Source organism: Acipenser ruthenus, chromosome 5 (assembly GCF_902713425.1).
Source record: "Acipenser ruthenus chromosome 5, fAciRut3.2 maternal haplotype, whole genome shotgun sequence".
Classification (NCBI taxonomy): domain Eukaryota; kingdom Metazoa; phylum Chordata; class Actinopteri; order Acipenseriformes; family Acipenseridae; genus Acipenser; species Acipenser ruthenus.
The window spans coordinates 74,180,201-74,204,598 of record NC_081193.1 but is presented as its reverse complement, the minus strand read 5'-3'; positions in this window follow the sequence as shown (position 1 = coordinate 74,204,598).

Below are 24,398 nucleotides of genomic sequence, written 5' to 3'. Positions count from 1 at the left end.
ATGGAAAGCGAAAAGCCTGCACTTTTAAATGACGTTGAAACCGGAACACTATCTGTTGAAGCGACCGAGTAATAGGCAACAAACTAAACTTAGATCTGACTCATGACACATGACTCAAGCCTTAGCTTCAGTTTGCTGTTTGCTAAGTTTCGCTTAGGAACGTCTGTTCAGGACTGTGACAGGAGTGAAAGGAATCCCTCTTATAATTCGCCCTCCCGACTACTGGCAGCGCTGTGCAGGAAGGACCGAGACCGAGGAGAAAGGCTGAGTCATGGCTGGGGTGGAAGCTGGTAGCGGCCATCTTAACTTGGGGCAGGACCTCATGGCCGAGCCCCTATATTGCAATCAGCTGTGCTGCGCTCGACGATTGGCTGAGGTGGGGCAGTGCACTGATTGCAGGGGTGGGGCTCGGCACTATTTAGGCTGTGGGGTTCTGCCATTCGGTCTCCCTATCCTGGACTGAGATGGTCGTGCTGCGTGAGCTCTGTGAGTTTGTTTATTTGTTTGTTGTGCTTATACCCAGACTGAGGATTCCCCGGCCGGCTGCCTCCAAGCCCGGACTTCCCCCTGTGATCCTTGGCATCTCCAGAAACTACTAATCCTGCTTGGGAGAGGGAGCCCTAGCCACCTGCTGTGCTGTGTGAGATACCACGTGGCAGTGTTTCTGTTCTGTGTGGATTATTGAGATACCACGTGGCAGTGTTTCTGTTCTGTGTGGATTATTGAGATACCACGTGGCAGTGTTTCTGTTCTGTGTGGATTATTTGTTTTCATTGCAAGCCTCTGCTTACCATAGCTGGTAACAGAGGCAGTTTTCTTGTGTGGAAACCCACTGCTAGGGACTTTGGACTTTTGTGTGTGCTGTAAATAAAATCCAACCCCAACTATGTGCTTCCTGTCTCCATCACTTCCGGGTCATGTCACTTCCTCCCATAACCCACCACAAAGACATACGATACATCTTTGGAAAGATCTAATTCTTTACTTTCAGCCTTGAACCAGGAAGCTATTACGGTGCCTGCAATATTCACGCGAGAAGTTCGGGCCTGCCGATACACTATGCCTGGGGTCCATATGGACCCCAAACCTAAAACAATTGTGGAAATTCAACCAGGCTACCTGGACCAGAATTATCCTTTGCATAGTGTAACAGGATGGGTGCCTGACAACTACCTAAAAGGAAATAAACATCAAGTCACTAGATCTACATAATTGTTAGTAAAGCACCGATGGGTCCGAATGGACTGGAAGAGGACAAGATCGAGTGGAGGCTTGTACTTGACAGTACACCACACTACATCACTTTTGTTTGTTTGTTTGTTTGTTTGTTTGCCTGCTTGCAGTGGTGGCCTCATTTATTGCATCACCCCATTATCTTTACGATTACTGCTTTATGATTAACATATAGTTTGTTTTTCTATAGACTTTTTTGTTATTGTTGATTTGCTGTTCATGGCTATATTGAATTCTGTAAATTTTGTATATAAATATGATTTTCTCTTCATAATGCAAAATTATTGAAAGTCAGGAAATATACATTACATTATGTTTATATCCAAAAATGAAATGCCTTTATTTATTTGTTTGCTTTACAGTGGTGACCACATGTATTGCAGTAGCCCAATATAATTAGGTTTACTGCTTTGTCGATATTTATAGTTCGGTTTTCTATATACTTTTTTTTTGTTGTTATAGTTAGTTTTTCTAGAGACTTTTTTTTATTTTTTATTAGCTATTCATGGGTATACTGAATTCTATAACGTTTGTATATAAATATCATTTTTCTCTTCATAATGCAAAATTATTGAATATTTGTATAAAAACAACTGCTTTTACTTGTATTTATTCATATATCTGAAGGTTAAAAGTTTTTACATACGATTTGGCAATATACTTTGTGATATTTTGCTTTGTCTGGACTACTTTGATAAAATAGCTGACAGTGCTAAAAAGGGCTGTTTTTAGGCATTTTGTCATACAGACCATGGGTCGGACAAAACGTTGTAGCTCCTCAACAGTAGAAGATATTTAAAATCTGATTTTTTATTTAAAATCTTCATAAAATGTCGCAACTATAACATCCTAACACCTAACTTAGAAAGGGGTGGAAATTGGCAGTTTTTTTAAATATTATTTATTATTCTAAATTTTGTTATTCATTTTTTGAGGTGCGGCTTATATAAATATATAAAAACAATATATACATTCCACAAAAAAAGACATGCTATCATTGGAAACAGCTACTTAAGGTCTTTCTGTGTTCTGTGGATATACTGGGTTTTAATTTCTGATTTATGGTTGCCAAACTACATGTGCTAAACAACAAAGTGGTCATATTCATGCCTGTATAAGGTCATTCTATTTAGGCAGGAAAGGGTTAAGTCAGCTCAGAGTGGAGTGTTCTTTTTTGATCACTTGTGCTTAACTGCTGAACACTATGGCAGTTTAAGAAGCTGGATTGTCAGGCTTATATTGATGGGGTTTAATAAGAGCCAACACTGCAGACTTCAGTAAATGTGACCCGCTTGGAATTATCAAATATTTTCTCTGCTGCTAAACCTCAGCAAGAACTTCTTATAAATAAATACAGATGAGCATCATCTGTGGTCTGTCCAGTCCATAGCTTCGTTCTTGTCCTGTGAAAGTATTTCACTTTTTTTTTTTAAACAAGAAAAAAATGGCACTGTGACAGGAGAAAACTGTGTTCTGTTGTCTTTAATGGGCTTTTAAGGTTTAGTTATCTGACAGGTTCATATACTGCAGCCTGACTAAAATAACATTATACAATAAAATTAAGGGAAAATAATAGTTTTTCTCAAAATGGTTATTTTATTTTTTTTTTTTTTAATATAAGGAAGTTATGCATGCTCACAATATCACCAAATTATTTTACAGACAGGATGCTGCCTTGATAACCTCTGTAGATTGCACTCAGCTGCAATTTCTTATGCCATCACATGAAGATCAACAAAATGTTTCCTGCTCCCAGCAAAGAAAATATTCAAGTACAGTGTTAATTAGATTAATCAATCCTCTCAGTAACTATAACGTGTGAGGATTTATATATATATATATATATATATATATATATATATATATATATATATATATATAATGTACAACCTACTTTCATTTCTTATTGGTTTATTTCAGTATTACTCTCTCCGTTCCTGACAATGGCATTTTGTATAGAGAATTGCAGTTCAGTTTTCTTCACAAATGCCTTGCACATACAAGCAAATGCAGTGAGCGGTAGGGTAGAATGGTGATTCTTTCCAGAACTTGTTGTTTCATTTCCCTAGCAACCCTCAAACATCTTCAGATGAACATGGTTTTAAAAGGAACTGCAGAGCACATAAACCTTTGCCGTGCAAAACGCAAGGATAAGAGCCAGAAAAAAAAAAAAAAGATCACTCATCTAGCCTTCCCATATGACCTTAATTATATCTGTACCTGGTGCACTACAGAAATGGTAGAGTGCCATATTCAGAGCTTCGAAACTTACTTTGCTCAGTTGGCCCTGGACTCAGTTAGACATGCAGCAACCCGTGTAGCCCATAGGCCCCGGCTCCCAGTAATTACCAGACAAAATACTGTATGCCTGATTTCCTTCTAGCAATAGGGTTCCACTCACTTTGCAAACAATGCACTCAGACCAAGTACACTCTGCAGTCATAACATCCAAGAGTTTTGCCTAGTACAAGTTTTGTATAATAAAGGTGATTTAAACACAATTCAGTGCATCCAAGCACCAAGGTAAAACTGTAGAAGCTTAATGTCAAAGTCAAGATTACTTCATAGAATTTAATAACAAGGTTTGCATGTATATAATATATCATTTTCCAATTATTGCGCAGTCAAGTCTGGGATTACATGTCTTCTTTTACTCAGGAAAAAGACAGAGGAGTTAATTAAGGACTTAATTTATGTATTACAAAATAGTGGGGTTTATCTTCTTATTAAAACATATTTTCAAATTAATAAAATTTAAAAAAGCATTACAAAACAGGTATAGTCAATTAATATAACGCAAACAACATCTGTTTAAATCTAAATGAGTTGTGAAAAAATGAGTCTTAAGATCAAACATTAGAAAGTGAGTAAAAAAATGGGGAACTCGCTAGTGTTAAGCAGCATTCCATCTGCTTTCAGCTTTCATATTGAAGCTTGTTGTGTACTACTCATTCAATCAAACCAAGTAGAATAAGAATTTGCTTGTATCGTTTAAGACATTTTTTTTCAAATCAAGTAAACTAAAAAACAACAATAGAGTCACAGTCCTTCTTTCACAGCTAGTGCCATCTCACTTTAAGGTATGTAGCTGAAATCGTAAAGTAATTAAAATATGAACATCCCTGGCAGCGAACTGTCTCTCTTTAGTGCAGACAAAATAGATTTGTAACTTTCATAACTGAAGCGGCATCCCTTGCAAGCCCAGAGGACACAAATGAAGCACTGGTTACAGGCTATGAGATAATGTGGAGTGATTTTTGTGCTTACCATTGCTAGCAACAAGGTGCTGTAAGTGGAATTGTAGGAGAGTTTTTTTTACAGCAGACACCATGTTCTTGGGATGTTTGTAAGAAGGCTGGATTTATCTTGGAAAGCAGTTGTTTATGCCCTTATTACAGCAATTGGCGACAAGGATGGCGGAGTCTCTGTTTGCGCCACCACCACCGTTTTTGGCACCGACCGTCCTGTTGAACCGCTGGTTAGATTATTTTAAAACGTATCTGTTAGCTATGGGTTTGGAAGATGTGGACGATTCTGCTGCACTGTTAATACATGGAAGGTATTTTTTTTTAGCACTGGGGCCCGCTCCCACTTATGATGATGCAATCGGCCTTCATGTTGCTCACTTCAGAGCCACTCAGAGTGTCCTCGTCCATCAGTTGCAGTTTAGACAGCAGGTGCAACAACCTGGTGAGTCTGTCACTCAGTATGTCTACCCTGAGGTAGCTAGCAATCCTCTACATTTGCAGCACTGCATGAAAGGATTAGAGACCAGCTCATTGAGAAAACATCTAATGCACAAGTGAGACAGAGATTATGACTGGAACCTGGTGATAGCCAGCCAAGTAGAAGGAGCTCTTAAAGGTGTGCAAAAGCTCAGAGAAGCGTCCTCATTAACCACAGCTACAGACCCTGCAGTGCAGAAAGTTTAGCAGCGTCCCAGGCCCCATTGTGGGGATTGTGGTTCAACCAGACATGAGTTCAGAGCCTCTGACTGTCTCGCCCAGGGCCAACAGTGCTGAAATTGCAACAAACTAAACCACTGCCAGGTGGTGTCACATGTCCCCATCACAAGCACCTGCCTAGTCCCAAGCCTAGCGCCCCCCACCAGCCACAATCCACACAGTGCTGTCCACTCCTTCATGTTTTAAGACTTGCGCAATACATCTAAATGACACATGTGCACCCCTGCTATTGGATACTGGGGCCAAGGTCTCCCTTCTGAACTGATACTGACAAACAGCTCTTCCCCACCCAGCCCCTGCAACAGGGTGGAACAAATCACTTTGTATGCTGGTGGCCATTTGGCCACTAGCTTTCAAAACATGATGGTCAAGTGGGAATAATGGGAACAATATCTTTAAATTGTGGGAGGGGAACAACTATATACAATCGATGTGCCAGAGAACTACTTCCATTAAATTCCAGGTAACTATATACATTAAATTCCAAGGAACTATATACAATAAATGCCAGGGAACTATATACAATAAATGCCAGGGAACTCTTCACATTAAATGCCACAGAACTATTTTCTGTGTGCATAAAATACGAGTGAGCGAAGTATATACATACAATGCCAGGGAACTATATACATGAAATACCAGGAAATAGAACTATATTAATCAAATGCCAGGGAAGACAACTATATAAAAAATCCAGGGAAGTGAACACATTTCTTTATTTTTTAGTTACTGGCTAAAATACTAACACTCTGCTAAGTTGAGCTCCTCCTCCTCATCTTCAGTTACATGTTGCTTCAGTTTATTGCTTCAGTTTATTTGACATTTTATTTAGGGTAAGTAAGATATATTTTGAAAATATTTTTTTTTTTAAATTTTATTTCCCGTGCCATCTAAGCTGATCAACCGAGCGAGTCAAGGAAACTCAATGGCCTGTAGCGCTGCAGCACAGAGAACTGTTTAACGCTGTGCAGTTATTTTAAACCCTTGTCTGTGCCGTAAGGCAGCACAGACACCTCAACACTCCAAGCCTTTATTACAGAACCAAAATGATGTTGTATTTCCTGTAAATGCTTAGTTGCCTATGTGGCGACTGTATGGTAAAATCTACTGGCCGTATTAAAATCGGCGATCGCATTTGGTGACCGGGCGGCCTGATTTGAACCACCCTGTCCTGCAACATACCTCGACCGCCCTCAGTGGTTATGGACATTTAAAGATTGTTGTGACGGGCAGCTGTCGGTGCACTGCGGTGCCAGGTTTCTCCCCTGGGGTCAATGTGATGAGTCTTGATTTATTTACCAGCCTTGGTTTCTCCCTGAAAGATTACAGTGGTACAGATATTTTAAGTCTCCTCCTTCTGGCAGCAGAAATGGCATCTGCTCTTTGATGGTTTGGGTCTTCTTACCAAATTCATTAATCAACCTAAAGTTTACTCCTCTGTGACCCCTGTTATACAACCGTTGGGCTGCATTCCCCTCTCGTTAAGGGACCAAGTGTCACAAGTTGCTGCCACTAGGGTACCATCAATTGTATTACCTAGGGTGGGAGGACACACACACACAAGTGTAAACAAAAGAAATACAAAAATGCAAAATAAAATACAGCTGGATAAACACAGCTAGAAACAGTTTGCCACACAGTTGGCTTCAGTGCTGCTATTTAGGGGAGGACCCGCTGAGGGAACCCACTCCTAACACACCCTCTGCATACTTAATGTAGCAGTCACAACCCCGGTTATCACACACTTGGTTCACTCACCCTGGTTACACACAGCTGTGATGCTTTAACCAATCTCAGGCTTGCAAAGAACAAATTAACTGGTTTTCCAGCTCCTCTTTTATAGCATGTGGCCAGGGCTTAATGATAATCAATAAATCAATAAACACTAGAACGGACGCGTTTATATGCATACCTAGAACAACAATGAGCGGTCGGTTTGACTGGCGTATTAAAAACAACATAAATATTATAATGAAGGGACAAGCAATTGAATATTAGTCGTAGTTTTATTCAGGAACATCATACAAAGCATCTACACAACCGAAACATTGTAAAGAAACAGACATTTGAACAGAAATGTGTTTATATAGACATATTACATAAAGCACAACATAAAAAAACGGTAAAAAATTAAATAAACAAATATTTGAAAATAAATTTCTGTATATACAGGTCTATCATGTACATACAAAACTGTAGAACTGAAACAATGTAAAAAAAGTATATATTTTTTTAATAAATGGGTTTATATTGCCTACATAGCAAAGCGCATATACGCAACCACAGCTATGCGTTTATACACAGACACACTATATGACATGAATAAATAAACATTTGAACAGAACTGGCTTCATTTGCAATAGTTTACAAAGTCTAAGTGCTGGCACAAATCACACAGATCCTGCACTTTTCAAAATATGCAGTGCACTTACTGCAGACTGTCTTTGTGCATTTGGCACAGCTATCAACAGTAACCCAGGCTTCTGGCACCAAATGCTGCAAGGGCATATACTAGTGCAATGAAATCTTCTAATTCCTCCCAGGGCATTGACCAGGGATCATCTTGTAGTTGTCGGTGGACTTCTGCTCCAGTGCAACGTTGTATGTGGTGAAGCCTATGCATGTCAATCAAAAAGCACTCAATGAGCTCTCATCAATGTTGTGTTTTGCATATGCCTGGAACTTCCCTCAAAATATTATGTTCACCCCTTCAACCTGCAGCTTCAACAACTCCTCCTCACTGTCACTGCTGCAGGAAGATTCATCTTCGCAAACCCAGTCTGCTTCAGAGTCGTTGTTTGGTAAACCTTGCAGTAATTCCAAATACTGCTTTGCTGTCCTGCATCTTCCGCGATCCATTTTCAATGTGTATTGGAGTAACAATGAATTCTTAGAAAACGATTGACTTGTATAGTAACCAGAGTGCAGACAGACAGCCAGGCGCCGTGAGCTGTCAAGGCTGATTGATGGGCTATCAGGAGGCTCATTGAAACAATAGAAATGTCAGAAAACTGCTCACTTGAGGAATGTAGACTGATAAAATCAATCTATAATTGCAGCTACCCGATTCTTTCTTTGTCAGGGTAATTAGTACATATATTTAGGAAAAGTCAGGAAAGCACAGCTCCGTATCTTAAACACATGCACTGTAATTTAAATTTGAATTCCAAAAGACGGTCAAAATGACCATCTTTGTCATTCTAGTGTTAACGCATGGACACATTCCACACCTGTTTTTAAGGGAGGGGATTCTAACATATAGCATATACTTATTTTATTTTTTATATAAAAAAAAAATAAATAAAAAAAACTGTATATATTAATTATCTCTCAATCCTAAAATTCTAGGTGATGCAAAACTTTTTGCCATAGCTGTACATGTGCAGGGCCTCAACCCTGCTACACACATACTACTGGAGTCTTACTTGCAACCTGAATAAATCAGCATGAATATCATCTGGTTCACTGACCATATATTTATCTGATTCAGTGTTATATGCTGTTTTCTTGATAATGGTACAGGAAGAAAATGGAAACATGCAACAGAGCTGAGTAGTTTGTCTAAATGTCAGGATCATTATTCTGTGGGTTTTTTTTCTGTTGGTAACACTTGTAAGAATCTAAATCCCAGACAAAATGTAATATACAGTAGTATACATTAGTAGATTTAATGTACTTTCTGTCTTTTTTAAAAAGATATGCAATAAAGACATGCAACTGCACAGGGGCCCACACACTCAGAGGGTCCTAGAGGGGTCTGAAAGTTTGGAATTTTTTTTTAACACTGATGATTTCCATTACATGAGAGTAGGTGTTTTTTCATGCTGATATTGGACTTAGCTCTCGCCAAGATAAGCACCAACTAAGACATAGCTTCTTTTACTGTAAACTAATGTGATCCATCTACGTTTCCTTCCATCTGATGATGTAGATATCCTTCTGCCTGGTGTTGATGGCTGAAGTGTAATGCTGGCTCCAGGGATCAGCCTATTTTGCTTCCCTGGAAATCAGCACACACAACGGCTGCAATGCTGGCTCCAGGGATCAACCATAGTGCGGCCTCCCTACTGCATCAGCATGACAACCGTCTGGACTGAGCTGAGTAGGGTACTTCTCTGGGGTCTTCAAGTGGGCACCTTCCATCCTTGGTGTTTTGTTGACTAGCCCACAACAGCTTAAGAGGGCTCGACAGTGATTCTGGTGTCCCAGCATCAACTGTTCCCGCCCCCCCCCCCCCTACTCAGCTAAGCCCAGCTTCCCGCCCCCCCCCCCCTACTCAGCTAAGCCCAGCTTACTTACCTTCCTTTACATCGACGTTGCTTTCTTTCTACGATGCTTGAGGTCCCCAACCAGAATCTTTTCGTCTCAACTAGAGCCAGTTGCTGCTCCTCTCTGCTGCTGCACATCTCTTGACCACTGAATCCGATGTCTCAAAGAAACCGGGTTGTGGAGTGTGCCACAAATCCTCGACAACCCACCTCCACTGGGTAAACCTGGACTGTCCATCCTCGCTGTTCCGCTTCAGTAGCTTGTTGAGCATACCAAAGCTTCTTCCTTTCATACATCTCATCCACAGCATCCTCCCATGGCACTGTTAACTCTACCAGGTGAACAAGGTGTGCTGATCCAGACCACAAGATAATATCAGGTCGAAGGTTAGTGGTGGCAATCTCCGGTGGGAAAATAAGCCGTTGTCGAACATCTACCAGCATTTTCCAGTCTCTAGCACCTTCCAGTTGTCCTAGACGAGTTTTGCTTTTAATACCTTTTCTTGGAGGTTGCTCCCCTGTCATATATTGCTGGCATTGGTGGCAACCTGTTGGTCATGCTGCGATTGTCTTCCAATGCTAAGGCCAAACATCGAAGCACCTGGTCATGATGCCAAGTAAACTGTCCTTGCTAAGATACACCTTACATCCTGTCAAAATGTGTCTTAATGTAGCTGGCGATGAACACAAAGGACACCACGGATCCTCTCCTACCCATAGATTACGGTTCTGTGCTGATGGGAGAACATCATATGTTGACCTGATGAGGAAACTGATCCTGCTCTGTTCCATTGTCCATAGGTCTTGCCAGCCGATCTTGCGTTGTTCCACACTCTCCCATCTCATCCATTCTCCCTGCTTGGCCTGGGAAGTGGCCTTTACGCACCTCATCCTCTCCTCCTGCTTCTGCACCTCATTGACTACCAGCTTCCTCAGTTGAGCTGGAGCTACCTTGTGCCATGTAGGATGAGCTGAACTGAGACCAAGACCCCCTCTTCCATGCTGAACTTGCCCCATGATATCACCGATTCGAAGGGCAGCCTTTGCATCTTCCACAACTTCCTTTGCTGCCCACTTTCTTCCAGTTTTCAACACAGGTCCTGTCTCCCTCACACATTCATTGTGTGACTCTACCAATGTCATTTCCAGTCAAACCTTGGCGCACTTGAACTCCTCGGTTAGAGCTGAGACTGACAGCTGCAGTATCCTTTTACCATACAGTTCCACTCTGCTGAGGCAGAGCGGAACTCCTAACCATTTCCTGATGTATGAACTGATTAACACTTCCAGCTTCTCTACTGTTGTCAAGGAAACCTCATACACAGTGAGTGGTCACAGAAGTCTTGGCAGTAGACCAAACTGAAAGCACCAGAGTTTAAGTTTGCCTGATAAAGCGCTGCTGTCTATGCTCTTCAATCCTTGCACTGCTTGTTGTCTCATTTCTCCCACATGAACTGTGTCATTTAGGTCCCCATCATACCATCTCCCAAGACTTTTCACAGGCTTCTCAGACACTGTTGGTATTGCCTCGCCATAAATGTAGAACCTCTTATCCACTACTTTACCTTTAATTATAGAGATGCTCCTTGACTTAGTGGGCTTGAATTGCATTCATGCCCATTCAGTGTTATTGATTAGTTTGCCCAATAACTGATTAGTGCAGGCTACTGTTGTAGTCATGATTGTCATGTCATCCATGTATGCTCTAATTGGTGGCATTCCAGAAGCCAAGCATTCTCCTACCACTACCCATTTTGATGCCCTAATAATTACTTCCATTGCCATGGTAAAAGCCAGTGGAGAAATGGTGCATCCTGCCATTATTCCAACTTCTAGACATTGCCATGTAGTGGTGTATTCTGAAGTGGAAAAACAAAATCACAAATCTCCAAAGTAGGCTTTCACTGTTTGTTATTGTCTTCGGTACACTGAAAAAATCAAATGCTGCCCAAAGAAGCTCATATGGTACTGAACCGTATGCATTAGCTAAATCCAGGAATGTCACATGGAACTCCTTCCTCTCTTTTTTAGCTGTTTGAATTTGCTGCCAGATCACACTGATGTGCTCTAAGTATCCTGGGAAACCTGAAATACCAGCTTTCTGTACTGAAGTGTCAATGAAGCAGTTCTTCCATAGGTAATCTGACAATCTCTGAGCAACAATGCTGAAGAATTTTGCCTTCCACGTTTAAGACGGAAATAGGGCGAAACTGACCGATACTCATAGAATCTTTTTCTTTGGGTATAAAGACCCCACCTGCTCGGCGCCATGCTCTTGCTACAACCTGTTCTTTTCCATTCTACTTTCATCAGTTTCCACAGGATTCGTAGAACACCAGGGGCACTCTTTATACTCTGTACGGAACTCCATTAGGCCCAGGAGATGATGAAGCCCTTGCCTTTTTCACAGCTTGCTCTACTTCTTTCCACTTAGGTGTGCAGTCCTCCATTTGGTATTCTGGTGGATTGATAGGTGGGATGTCTGCAGGAATCGACATAGGCTCCTGCCTTTTTTAATCTGTGTGCGTTGGAGATATCTCTCCAGCTCAGACTTAGTTGCTTTTAGTGTGCCATTTTTTTCCCTGGTGAATAACTTCTTTGCAAATTTGAATGGGTCTTTATAAAAGTTAGTTCTCGCACGCTCCTTCTTTTTGCAGCATAGGTGCTCAGCTCTGTGTAATGTTGCAAGCTTATCTTTTATGACCCTTTGTAATAGATTGAGTGACTTTATTCTGCTCTCCAACATTGCTTCCTCAGCTGCCTCCTTTGTCTAACTAAACGTTCAATCTCCTGCTGCCGTCTAGACTTTACAGGAATAGTTTGTACTTTCTCCTTTCTTTTTTCAACTCCTGCACATATCGTGCAGATTTATATTTGTAGATGTTACCTTCATATTCATATCATTGTAGCTACCAGTGCCAGTAATTACATTTTTATTCTCCTTTGTTTCATCAGGTAATGCTATTTTCTTAATTATGTTTTTTTTTAAAGTTACTATTCAGCAGTCTTTTACAGTAATATTCTGTGTGCAGCACGATTCATCCTGCAGTTTAGGCGGAAGCTGTTACCGGGTGCTGCTTGGTACCAAAATAAATTAAAGCAAATTAACATGCCTGTATTTTTGATTGAAAAAAAAAAAAGATTTTCGTGCAAGAAACTTTCTGTGAATTGCTGTGGAATCCTAGAGAGACCGGTGATTAAACTTATTAGTTTGTGATAAAAAAAAGAGTGGAGTATTGGAAGTAAAGAGGCATGAAAAATGCAATTCAAGTAGTTGAATAGAAAAGCTTCTTATTACAAGTAGTTGTATACTGTTTCATACATGCTAACATTCTGAGAATAAAATACTGTTAAATACTGAACACTTGACTTGGCATGTTTTATGTTTATAAAAGTATTACATAAAGGTCAAGCCCACAATAAGGTCCTGCACCAGGAACCATCTTTCTCTTCCTCAGCCACTGATAGGCATTGCTTTTACGTATAAAGAAAGTTAAATAACAAGTTGGCCTACTGTGGCAATATTTCATAACTGTCAAAAACAAAAGTCTGCAAGGCATGACTTTGACACAGTCCAGTGCTCTTTAAATAGTCTGCGTAGTTTCTCTAAAACCTTGACTTCTGTACCACAATTTACCATGCATGTCAGCAGGCTTGTATTAGACGGTGGCCAAGTCTGTACTACTAGGATCTTGCACAAGATATACTATAGATTTTCAAATGATTTTTGATAGACACTTCTTCACAGAGCAGGAATAGCATAGGTAGTAGTAGTGTGAGTTTACCCGTCAGTAAAATTCAGTCCTGTAAGGAAGGGCAATCCTCTTTAATGGTCTATTCTTTGTAATCTCTTTCGCAAATTGTGCAAAATGGTATGGTGGTTTTTTGATGTAGACTACATTCCATGAAGAGTTAATTTCATTTTTATCCTTTATATACTGGATTGGAACCTAGATGTCCATGGATAAAAAGCGAGTGCATTTAACCACTGTGCCAACTAACCTTCAATGGATTGCATATTGCTCCTGGAATAGTTACCTCTAGAAGGCAAACATTGATGTCAAACACCTTGTAAATAATATAAAATAATAATATAAAAAAAAAAAACATGAATGTGTCAGCCGCCGTTCCCCGAGTTACTAGGGAGTTGCAGCGGTGAACCAGGATTAATAAATACAATTGGCGATTCCAAATGGGGAGAAAACTGGGGTAAAATCATTGGCAACAACTACATTTTTTAAAAAAGAAAGTTAAAAATAAATGAAAAAAAAGTCACAAGCAGAACATTCTGTCTACCGCAGCTCTTCAGCCTGTGCTCCACCCTAGGCGTACGCTACGTGCTGCCCCGGTTCAAATCATTTGCCCATGCTGCAGCACCGTGCTTTTCTGTACTGCTCTCCTGTGCCTAACTGCAGCCACTCGAGTCGGTGTATACACCCCGGTGTATGATTTTACTGGACTTTATAACTGCTCTTATCTGTAATGATACATTGTTGTATTTTGTACTGTGATATTTTGTAACAACTGTAAGTCGCCCTGGATAAGGGTGTCTGCCAATAAATAAATAAATAAATAGATAAATAAATAAATAAATAAATAAATAAATAAACAACAACAACAATAATAATAATAATAATAATAATAATAATGAACCAAATATTGCACAGTGGTCCTGTAACGGTAGTAATTAAACCACTGTACAACAATCGGTGCATACAGTACCATTGCGTGAAAATATGAAATTGTTACCACTGTGGTCCCATTCTACCAATGTCTCATACCATTTTAGTTTCTCCTGTGCCATTGCAGTGCCAGTTCATTGCAAGTTCATGTGTGTACTGAGCACCTCATGTTCTTCCAGCGTAAAAGAAACTATACCTTAGGGTTGTGCATTCCAGGAAACATTTTCACACAGAGGAAACACTTTTACAGTCTAGGCCTCAGTTTATTTTCTCTCTTGAGATTTTGCCTTGACAAAAGAAATGTATCAGTCAATCGTTGCAGACGTTTATATTGGACATGTTGCCTTTGTAGTGTTGCCCTTGTGGTGTGCTACAAACTGCTGGCTAACTGGTTTATATCAGGGAGTGCATGATTAAAATAAGCATTTACATTCTTCACTCATACAGTACAATAAAATGTCATCAATACCATATTGTTCAGTGTAGCAGTATATTTACAATCTCCTTCCTCTGGAGTGTCCCTTAATTTACTGCAGGGTGTCAAAAGCATAGCTTGTGTTGTATCAAAGGGGTATTTGTGTGCAGAACAGTTTTTTTTTTGGTTGTAATTGTTGGCACATTTTGCATTTTGTGTCTTTATAGAGGTATGTTTTTTTCAAAAAAGCTTAAAATGCATCAGTGTATGTTTATGTACTCTGTGCAAGACTGGGTGAAAATATGCCACTGATTTTAAACTTATGGGATTTATTGGGTGTTTAAAAATCATTACCTTTTATCAGTACTGTGACGCTCTGGTAAACACTCATTGGTGTTATTCAGTGTTTAAAAAGTTCAAAGGGTAAAAATTGATGTACTGCCACTGCAGGACTGACAACGTGACTTATTAAAATGCATTACTTTTGCAATGCTGTTTGATTCACTGTGTTTGCTTTCTGGCTAAGTGCCCATGGCAGGTGTTTTGCTGTAGGCTTTTCCACATTAATTAATGAATGGTGGAAACACCCAGTGGTGACAGGGGTTCAGCTCTGACTGAGGACAGGTTAACTGTTCCAGTGTCCAGCCCCAATTGCTTGGTAGCTTGGCTTCTTCAAGCTATTTGGGCAGTGGCGTTGTCTTGATCCAATTAAATCAATCCAGTTGTCTTTGATTGTTTAATATCTCTCAAAAGAACTTTATGATCATTTCTGTTAAATGGAGTTATGTTTGGTACTGGGTGGAGAAGAAAAGCAAGTCGTAACAGATGTAATCCTTGTTCCAGGGACGTCTTCTGTAAAGCATCTCCTGGCATGCAATATTGCTATTTATTATTTGTGAAATTACCTTACACACCTTTTTCATTCACTTGTGGAACTAATACTCTCCCTCAATATTTCCGGATTTGATAATAAACACATTTAGTTAATTCATGTTTAGGCCTGTATACAGTAAATTGTACTGCTACAGTACCTTACTATGTAAGGACCATTCAATGTTTCACACTGGCAGGTAGTGAAATAACAAGGGAGCATTGTATTGTACATATTTGTAGTCCATTTTAATCTGTGTTCTTCCTTTATCCTATGTCCCACACTGCTCCCAGTGACTTGACACAGTAGGTATGCCAAAATAAAAGTCGTCGTTCTCTACTTGATTAATAAACCCATTCATAAGCTGTTTTGTGTGGAAGAGCTTTATTGTGCCCAGAATTGTCCACCAATTGTCTGCCTAACTTTTTTAAGTACAAATCTGGAGGCGCTCCTGTTCCTCTAGCAGGAAGTTAAGCAACATGCACTTAATCACAGGCTTCCAAGAAGCTTGCAGGCACAGCTCCTGCACAGTAACATGTGATTTTTCCTTTGTGGTAGACATGAGAAATCTGGACATCCCTTTCTCCACCCATAAAATTAACCCCAGGCTATGTAGCTGCATTTGAAAATGTAACAATTCAATTGAATCATTTGCAATGTGTTTTATTTTCAATAATGTCCATGTACGCTGTAATGTGGGAAATAAGATAACAGTTGTTACCTTGAAAAGTTATAAAATATTGAAACATTGCACAAATATATCGTCATTTCTTTAAACTGAAACTTCTCCTGATGGCTGTTATTAGAGAATTTTGATACAAAATGAGAAGAAAAGCACTAATCAGTTTTGCTTCCAGAAATTCTTCTTATAAATTAATTCTGTCAAAAAATATTCTTTTCTGAGACTGGTTGCTGCTTATATATGAGATGTAAAACCGAGGTTCTATTGTAAGTGACTGCAACAGCAGTGCTGATACGCATACTTCACCTCCTAGTTTCTGTAAGTCGCTTTGGGTCAATTCCAGCATACCAGTGATTTAAAATGTGGATTCGAAAATCCTGCAAATCTGTACTAGCTTAATCTTGATTGCAGCACACCAAACAGATGATCCCGGTAATTCGTTTAACTGATCGGAACACGTGGAATAAGTTTGACTGATAATGAGGACTAACCTACAGCTCAGTTTTGCATCACCCTATAGAATTAACACATTTTGCTTCATAAGGTCAAATGAAACCTTTTGAATAATGTTATGCTAATATATTAAATTACACACCGCTTTGTAGTTTTCCATATACAAAAATTTACATTTCAAAATCTAATGTGAAATACTGTACTAAGTATTATGGCTTCCGGGAGACTTTTGCCATTATATACTATATATATATAAATTATGTCTCAATCCTAAAATTGTAGGTGATGCAAAACTTTTGGCCATAGCCATATAAACCCTTCTTTACTAATCCGATATGTAGAATTCAGTGTCACATAAATATATAAAGCAATCCCTGTACAAAAAGAAAGACACATTGTTATTACATCATCTGCAACGACCTGACTTGGGGAACCTAACCGTATACTCCTGGGATTTAACTTTCTCCTGTAAACCTAATGCTATAATTAATATTCTGATACTGGTACATCGGGGCTCCAACGGTAATAAGTCGCCCCTGCCACATACACATGACACCTGCTCGCACCGTCTTTGTTTTCTAAAAATGACTGCGCAGCAAGCATGCAAGTTAAATAATGAAAGCTCGTCAATCAGTAGCGGTGGCATGGCAAATTTTGGGGGGGGGCTACACCCCACTTTGTGTGGGCATGCATAAATCCATTCAAATCATTTTCAATAACAGAAGAGGACCAGGGTGAAGAGCAAGCATTTAAACAGGCCTTAAGGAAAGAGAGAAGTTAGCATTTCTAATGAAGGACAGCTGACCAGGGCTGCCAACTACTTTTACAAAAACCTGCCTATATCTTCCTGAAAAAAAAAAAAAAACCTTACAAAAATAAAATAAAAAAGCAAGGCCCCAGGACTGAATTGATCATTGCTGTTATAAGTTCTGTGCAGCTGGATGTCTTTGAGATCGGTGCAGTTTGTGTCATTTACAATGTCTTTGACGATGTCACACAAGCAATCCACAGTGGAAATGCTGTGATTTGCCACTAGAAACGCTCGTTTCAATTCTCTTTTTGTCGTTAACCTCCAACACAGGTGTTACTTGGAAGCAGTTTGTTGTTTTATTCAAGGCAGAACGTGGAGGAGCATTGTTAACATGTTTTGTTGTTTTTGCATCTTATTGAGACTCTGCAGTATTTGCAGAAGCCTTTGGCTGCGTCTTCTGGATCAGCAATTAGCCACCCTAAAAAAAGACATAGCTATTTACTTTCATTGTTTAAAGATGTGCTCTATTAAATTAGTTATTTTCAAATACAATGGAAACTGAAAAATATCAGCATGAATAAAAAGCTTTGTATTTTTATTTTAAAATAAGACATTTATAAGGGAGTTACTCTTAATCATGCTATTAAGGATAATTTGTTTTTATTGACTGTTAACAAGTAGCTTTCTAATATATTAAATATGTCCCCTTTAAGGGTAAGTTAATATAACTTTAATATTATTATATTTAGGGTTGATGTTTGTCTGTGTTTTTCCCTCTGGCATTTTCTTCTCCTTTAAGAATGTGTGCGTGCGTGCGTGCGTGTGTGTGTGTTACTCCAATTCTGATTCTGTTATTTATCATGTTGTGTCAATCATGAAAGAGATTTCATGTTAAAAAAAAAACACAGCAAAATGTAATTAAAAACAGCCAAATTTTGTGAAAAAAATGCCCAGTTGGCAGCACTGCAGCTGACATCCGACGGGCCAGACGGAAGGCTTTCGTGGGCTGGATTTAGGGGGTTGTGAGGCATGTGCAGGAGCTGACAGATAGATGTACACATCCCTATCATTACAACACACATTTTAACATTTTAATCTACTCTATAGTATCTACGAGTCCTGCTTTAAAAGAAAAAAAAATCATTTGACACTGTCTGTGACCTCAGTGTTATTGAACCCACCTGCCCTATGATATAGTATACAAGCAGGTTGAATAAGCAGTGTTACACGACGTTGCTACAATCAGGAAACATGCACACACACAGACTAACAAGACATCCAAAGAGATTAAAGGCTGTAATTGGCAAGAGTTGAAAAAGTATATATATATACAGAATACAGAACCATTGTTTAAATGTTTTTATGATCAGAATTTACTTGGCTGTGACAGGTAACAAGTGCATTCATTTTATTCAGATAAGAGAAAAAAAAAAAAACTCTAGGACACAAACAAGAAGAAATTACTAAATTGAAAACAGTGTGTCTGACTGGGTATGTTCAATTTAGGCAGAATTCTTGATTTTAAGCCTCCTTCACTATATTAACCCAGAAAAGACCTGAGGGAACAATGTATCTAACATCTTAAAGAACATTATACTGTATTTCATGATTAACATGAATAAAGCCAACACATCAATGGATGCAAGATTATTTTCATCATTGTGACAAGTTAATTACTACTGAGCACTTGAGTTCCTTTTATATTAATTCATTCAAAAGCCATAAAAGTTTAAGTTCAAACTTAATGACTAAAGGCCCTCAATGTTCCCATGTAAATTTAGGTCATAGGTACAAGTTATTTAGTGAGTTTCAAATATTTTGTACACATATTGATTTGGACCAATCAGAATACACAAGCTCGATTCTGATGAAACGAGTGCAATCGCAGACGCAGTAGTTAAAGTCAAACACGTCTGTCCCATAGGGCGTGGCTTCTCCAAAAGTGCGATTCTGATCAAAATAAATACACAGCGCAAGCGCGTTTAGTGGCGCAGTGACAGCGCCCAGCCAATCAATGCTGAGTAAGTTGGAGAATCTGCTATCCAATCAGGGCCAAGCAACAATCCCTTTAAGAGACAGAATGCTCTTGCGTCACCGCAAGGCTCCGATTTGAATGTAGAAGAGGCAATCATGTTGAGCAGCAGTAGCACAGAGCAAGAAAAAACAACGCAAGTCAGAACAGCAAGTAGTAGGTCACTTGCCGAGAGAATACATAAACCATGCTTCACGACACAGGAGATTGCTATATTAATAGAAGAGGTAGAGGCACATAGGGCAATTATTTATTATTTTTAATAATTATACAAGGTACATTACTTCATGGAATTGACATTACTACATGTAAAGTGTAAAATACTTACTACCCTCCCTGATCTGTCTACCAGTAGCAGCAGCTGATTCATTTTCTAGCAGGACATGAAGTGCAACATCACATTCCCTCTGAGCTTGTAATGTGCTAGAGTTTCAATATAACCAGGGCTTTAACTCTCATGGAATATTTCCCAGCAATGTATGAATAATATTGTTAATTTCGTATGTTTTCTCATTTTTTCTTTTCTTTTACTTTTTTTGCTTTGATTTCCTCTTTCTATGTCAGTCCAAGCGCACTCAGTTGCTACTCAGTTGCTAGGACTACTTTGCTTTTTTATAATGTGTTCAATTCTTAAAGTTTCTTATTGCGCCACTAAATAAATCGTTAGGTTAATTACTATAACCCTGGTTCCCTGAAAAAGAAGACGACCACCAGCGACATTATGTATGGGATATGCCTGACCATTGGGTAGGTAATTGCATGGGCCCTATACCAGAGCTGCCAATAGGCCCCTTCCTGGGATGATGCACTCGGTCCCACCTACCGAGCGATTAAAACCGTCATCCTGAGGAAGCCATTTCTCTTTTTCCATCGAACCCGGGAGGGCAACTGATGCAACCTCGCAGTTGGTGGTCGTCTTCTCTTTCAGGGAACCAGGGTTACAGTAAGTAACCTAACGTTCCCTTTCAAATCGAGGACGACCACCAACGACATTATGTATGGGATAATGTATACTGTTGCGAGGGAGAAGGAACGGCTGCATATGAGGGACACATCAAAACTGCATAACCCAAGAGTTAGCGGTGTGAGTTTACAACCTCAAGGACCCTCGTGCCTAATGAAGGAAGGGCAGGATCTACCACATTAAGGCGGTAGAACCTGGAGAAAGTATGCGACATAGCCTAGTTAGCTGCAGTACAAATATCGGACAGCGAAGCTCCTCTGAAGAGGCCTCAAGATGTAGCCAACCCTCTAGTGGAATGTGCGACTACCCTCCCAGGTGGGGGCAAGCCAGCACCATCATACGCGGTTGAGACTGTGTCCACAATCCAATGTGACAGACCCTGCTTTGAAAGGGGCTGTCCTAGGGTCCGTGTCCCGTGTCAGACAAAGAGCAGGTCAGACTGACGCAGAGCTTTTGTCCTGTCCACGTAGCACCAAAGAGGAAATGGGCAGTGGGCAGAGGAAATTTAATCTCCCATCCTCTGCTGAAGCAAACAGGGGTGGATGGAAGGACTCCAGTTGCACAGATTGATTAATGTGGAAGGCTGTGATCACCTTGGGGAGGAAAGCAGGGTTGGTGCGCAGAGACACCCTGCTGCCATCCTCCCAAATACGCATGCAGGAGCTGTGCACGGACAGCGCCTACAGCTCACTGACCCGCTTAGCGGAGGTGATAGCCACGAGGAAGGCTGTCTTTATAGACAGATACTTCAACTCTATGGAGTATATGGGCTCAAACGGGGCCTTCGTGAGAGCCACCAGTACAATATCAAGGTTCCATTTTGGGAGAACAGTCCTCCTGGGAGGACGTAATCGCTGAGTCAAGAAATGCGCACCCAGAAACACAGAATCTACGGGGGCATGGCATGCAGAAATAGCCGCTAAATACACCTTCAAAGTGGAAGGTGACCTACTAGCATCAAGCAGTTCTTGCAGAAACTGTAAGATAACTGGCATAGGGCAAGAGATTGGGTCATGGCTTCTAGCCAGACACAAAGCTTGAAAATACCTCCACTCGTAGGTGTACAAAGACCTAGTGGAATCTGCCCTAGGGCTAACCAGCGGCACCTTTCAGGGGCCAGACCATAGCGGCGCAGCCTTATCTGCATCAGGGACCCTGGCTTGCGACAACCAAAGCTGTCTGCGAGCCACAATCAAGCAGCGTGTCTGACAGGAGATGTAGCTCCATGGCCACCAGCTCAGGGAGCGGGGCCTCGCGCAGTACACCGTCCATATAGGTTGTCAGCACGCTCGCCGTGTTTGACAGGCGAGTTGCCTGCACCGCCATTGCATACGCGATCTTGAGGTGCGTTGCTGTCACCCTGCACTGAGGGTTCAGGCACGCCGGGTCTCTGGCCACCCCACCCACCGGCAGGGCCTTAACCAGGGCCGTGAAGGTGGAGACTACTGGGGGGACCCCGCTAGGCCCAGCTTTTCCGCGTCTTCTAGAGGCAAGTGGTGCGGCCTGCTTCAGCAGGCTAGGACCTGAGGCTGGACAATCCCAGGAGGAGCGTACCTCCTCCATGAAGTCCAGGAAGGCTGGAAACTTTTAAGGGTGAGGAGCCTCTGACTCCTTTGAAAAATAAGATTCTATGCATCATACTAGTCTTCACTGGCTTTGCACTGTACTTGTTCCCACAAGAAAGGGGCCAAGATGGCTTGTGGTAAACGTACTTTCTAATCTCCCTGTTTATTGACAATTAAATGTTTACATAGACAATCAACGTAATCAATTAAATATAAAAACACTGCTTTGCTAAATGGAAGATACATTTTAACATTATGTAAAATGTGTGAAAAAGGCTGGTATTTTACATACCTTTTAAAACTATAAATAAAACCGTACATGCACACTCTTATATTGAATCCATTGAACAGACACCTTGAATTAAAATGCATTAGATTACCAAGATTTTGCCTTGGCAGCCCTGGAAAAAAAAAACGTCACGTGCTCAGGCAAAACTTTTTTTTAATATAAATTATTATGTAAGTGATGTCCTATTAAGTATATGCAAGTTTTTGATAATCATATTGAAATGCTTGGTAGACTACCCTTTTATAGCGTAAATATACTGCATGTGAATACTATAAGCATGAGCCTCACGCTATTATTGACTTGAAATGAAGCAGTGTATGGTTAGTAAATCCAATTAAGGACCTACCAAATTGATGATGTGAAGGCTTCAACATACTCTGATTATAGTCTGCATGGGATGTCCAATGGGCTAATTATGTGAACAATCAACCTCTTGACTACAGCTATCAGTCACATGAAAACATCATTTGACTATCTTTTTTAATGAAAGGGTTTATTTCTTCCTTTTCACAACTACCTGTATACAGTTGTCCTCTAAGCTGAATCCTACCTGTGTCTTAACTGTGAACTGCTTTATTATTATTATTATTATTATTATTATTATTTATTTCTTAGCAGACGCCCTTATCCAGGGCGACTTACAATGGTTACAAGATATCACATTATTTTTACATACAATTACCCATTTATACAGTTGGGTTTTTACTGGAGCAATCTAGGTAAAGTACCTTGCTCAAGGGTACAGCAGCAGTGTCCCCACCGGGGATTGAACCCACGACAATCCGGTCAAGAGTCCAGAGCCCTAACCACTACTCCACACTGCTAGGTTCATGTATGATTGTAATAAAGTGTAACACTTGATCGTGACCCAGTATTGAAGTAAAACTAGTTCTCCCAAATGCCACTGTTGTAAAATGTTTAGTCTTCTTGATGTTCTGTTTTTTTTTTTAAATAATTGAAACCCAATTATATGTCAATGGCCTGAAAAAAAACTGCCATAATCTTTGTCACCACATCATCACCAGAGTCTAGGAGTAATAACCTACACTACACTAGGGAGGATGTGTGGTCCAGTGGTTAAAGAAAAGGGCTTGTAACCAGGAAATCCCACCTCAGCCACTGACTCATTGTGTGACCCTAAGCAAGTCACTTAACCTCCTTGTGCTCTGCCTTTTGGGTGAGACATAGTTGTAAGTGACTCTACAGCTGATGCATAGTTCACACACCCAAGTCTCTGTAAGTCACCTTGGATAAAGGCGCCTGCTAAATAAACAAATAATAATAAAATAATAATACACCACATGGACAACATGGAACTCAAAATAATATGCCTTATCAAGATAGGAAACATACTCATTTTGAAGATTACACAGTTTTGCATTGATGCTAAGGCTTTAGTTGGTTCCCAATGACCATTTATAATGACAAACATATACCAGGGGTAATGAAACTGTAGAGATTACTCCAATGACGACTTCTTGCAATCTTTTCATAGAAAATCCTGCCCATACTGTACATATGATGTACAGTATACATTACAGTAGCTTTATCATTAATTTTAACTTGTTTAGTGACTAAGACCTGGCTTGTTGGGAAGCTCACAGCTGTATTGTTTGTGCTATCCACTCCTGGGGGATAAATAGTGGACTTTGGTCTACCAATCCATCACTAAAAAAGAATAAAACAGTGTAATAAAACAGTGTATCTCTCCTATTTAAACAATCAAGGCTACGTGTTTGTTTATTTTATTGCAGCACATTAACCTACATCAGGAGTTGTCCATGCAATGTTCCAATGATCCAATGGTACACTGACACCTTAAAAGGTGGCACAAAAACACAAGCACAGACAATAGGGCGGAAAAACAAACAGCTTGGGCTGCATATCTTAAAATCTCTATGTCCTTAGTAGGGTTAGTTGGATTAATGTCTGTGTTTGATCAGCATTTGTTCAGAATCACTCAGTATCTTAATATGTCACTAACTTAATTTGTATACAACTTAAAACAAAGGAAATAGGTTTGTTTTTACTGACAAATGATTTTGTAAGCAAAATAGTTCAGTCTCACATTCTATGCCAGCTACCACGCAGATGTTTGTAGTTCCCTTTCCAACAAATGTGATGGGAACCACTTTCTCCTACTGTAGTAATTAAGTCAAATTCTGAGCTCTGAGAATTTGTTTTAATTCGCCAAATGAATTATATTGGCCTAAACAGATAATATATAC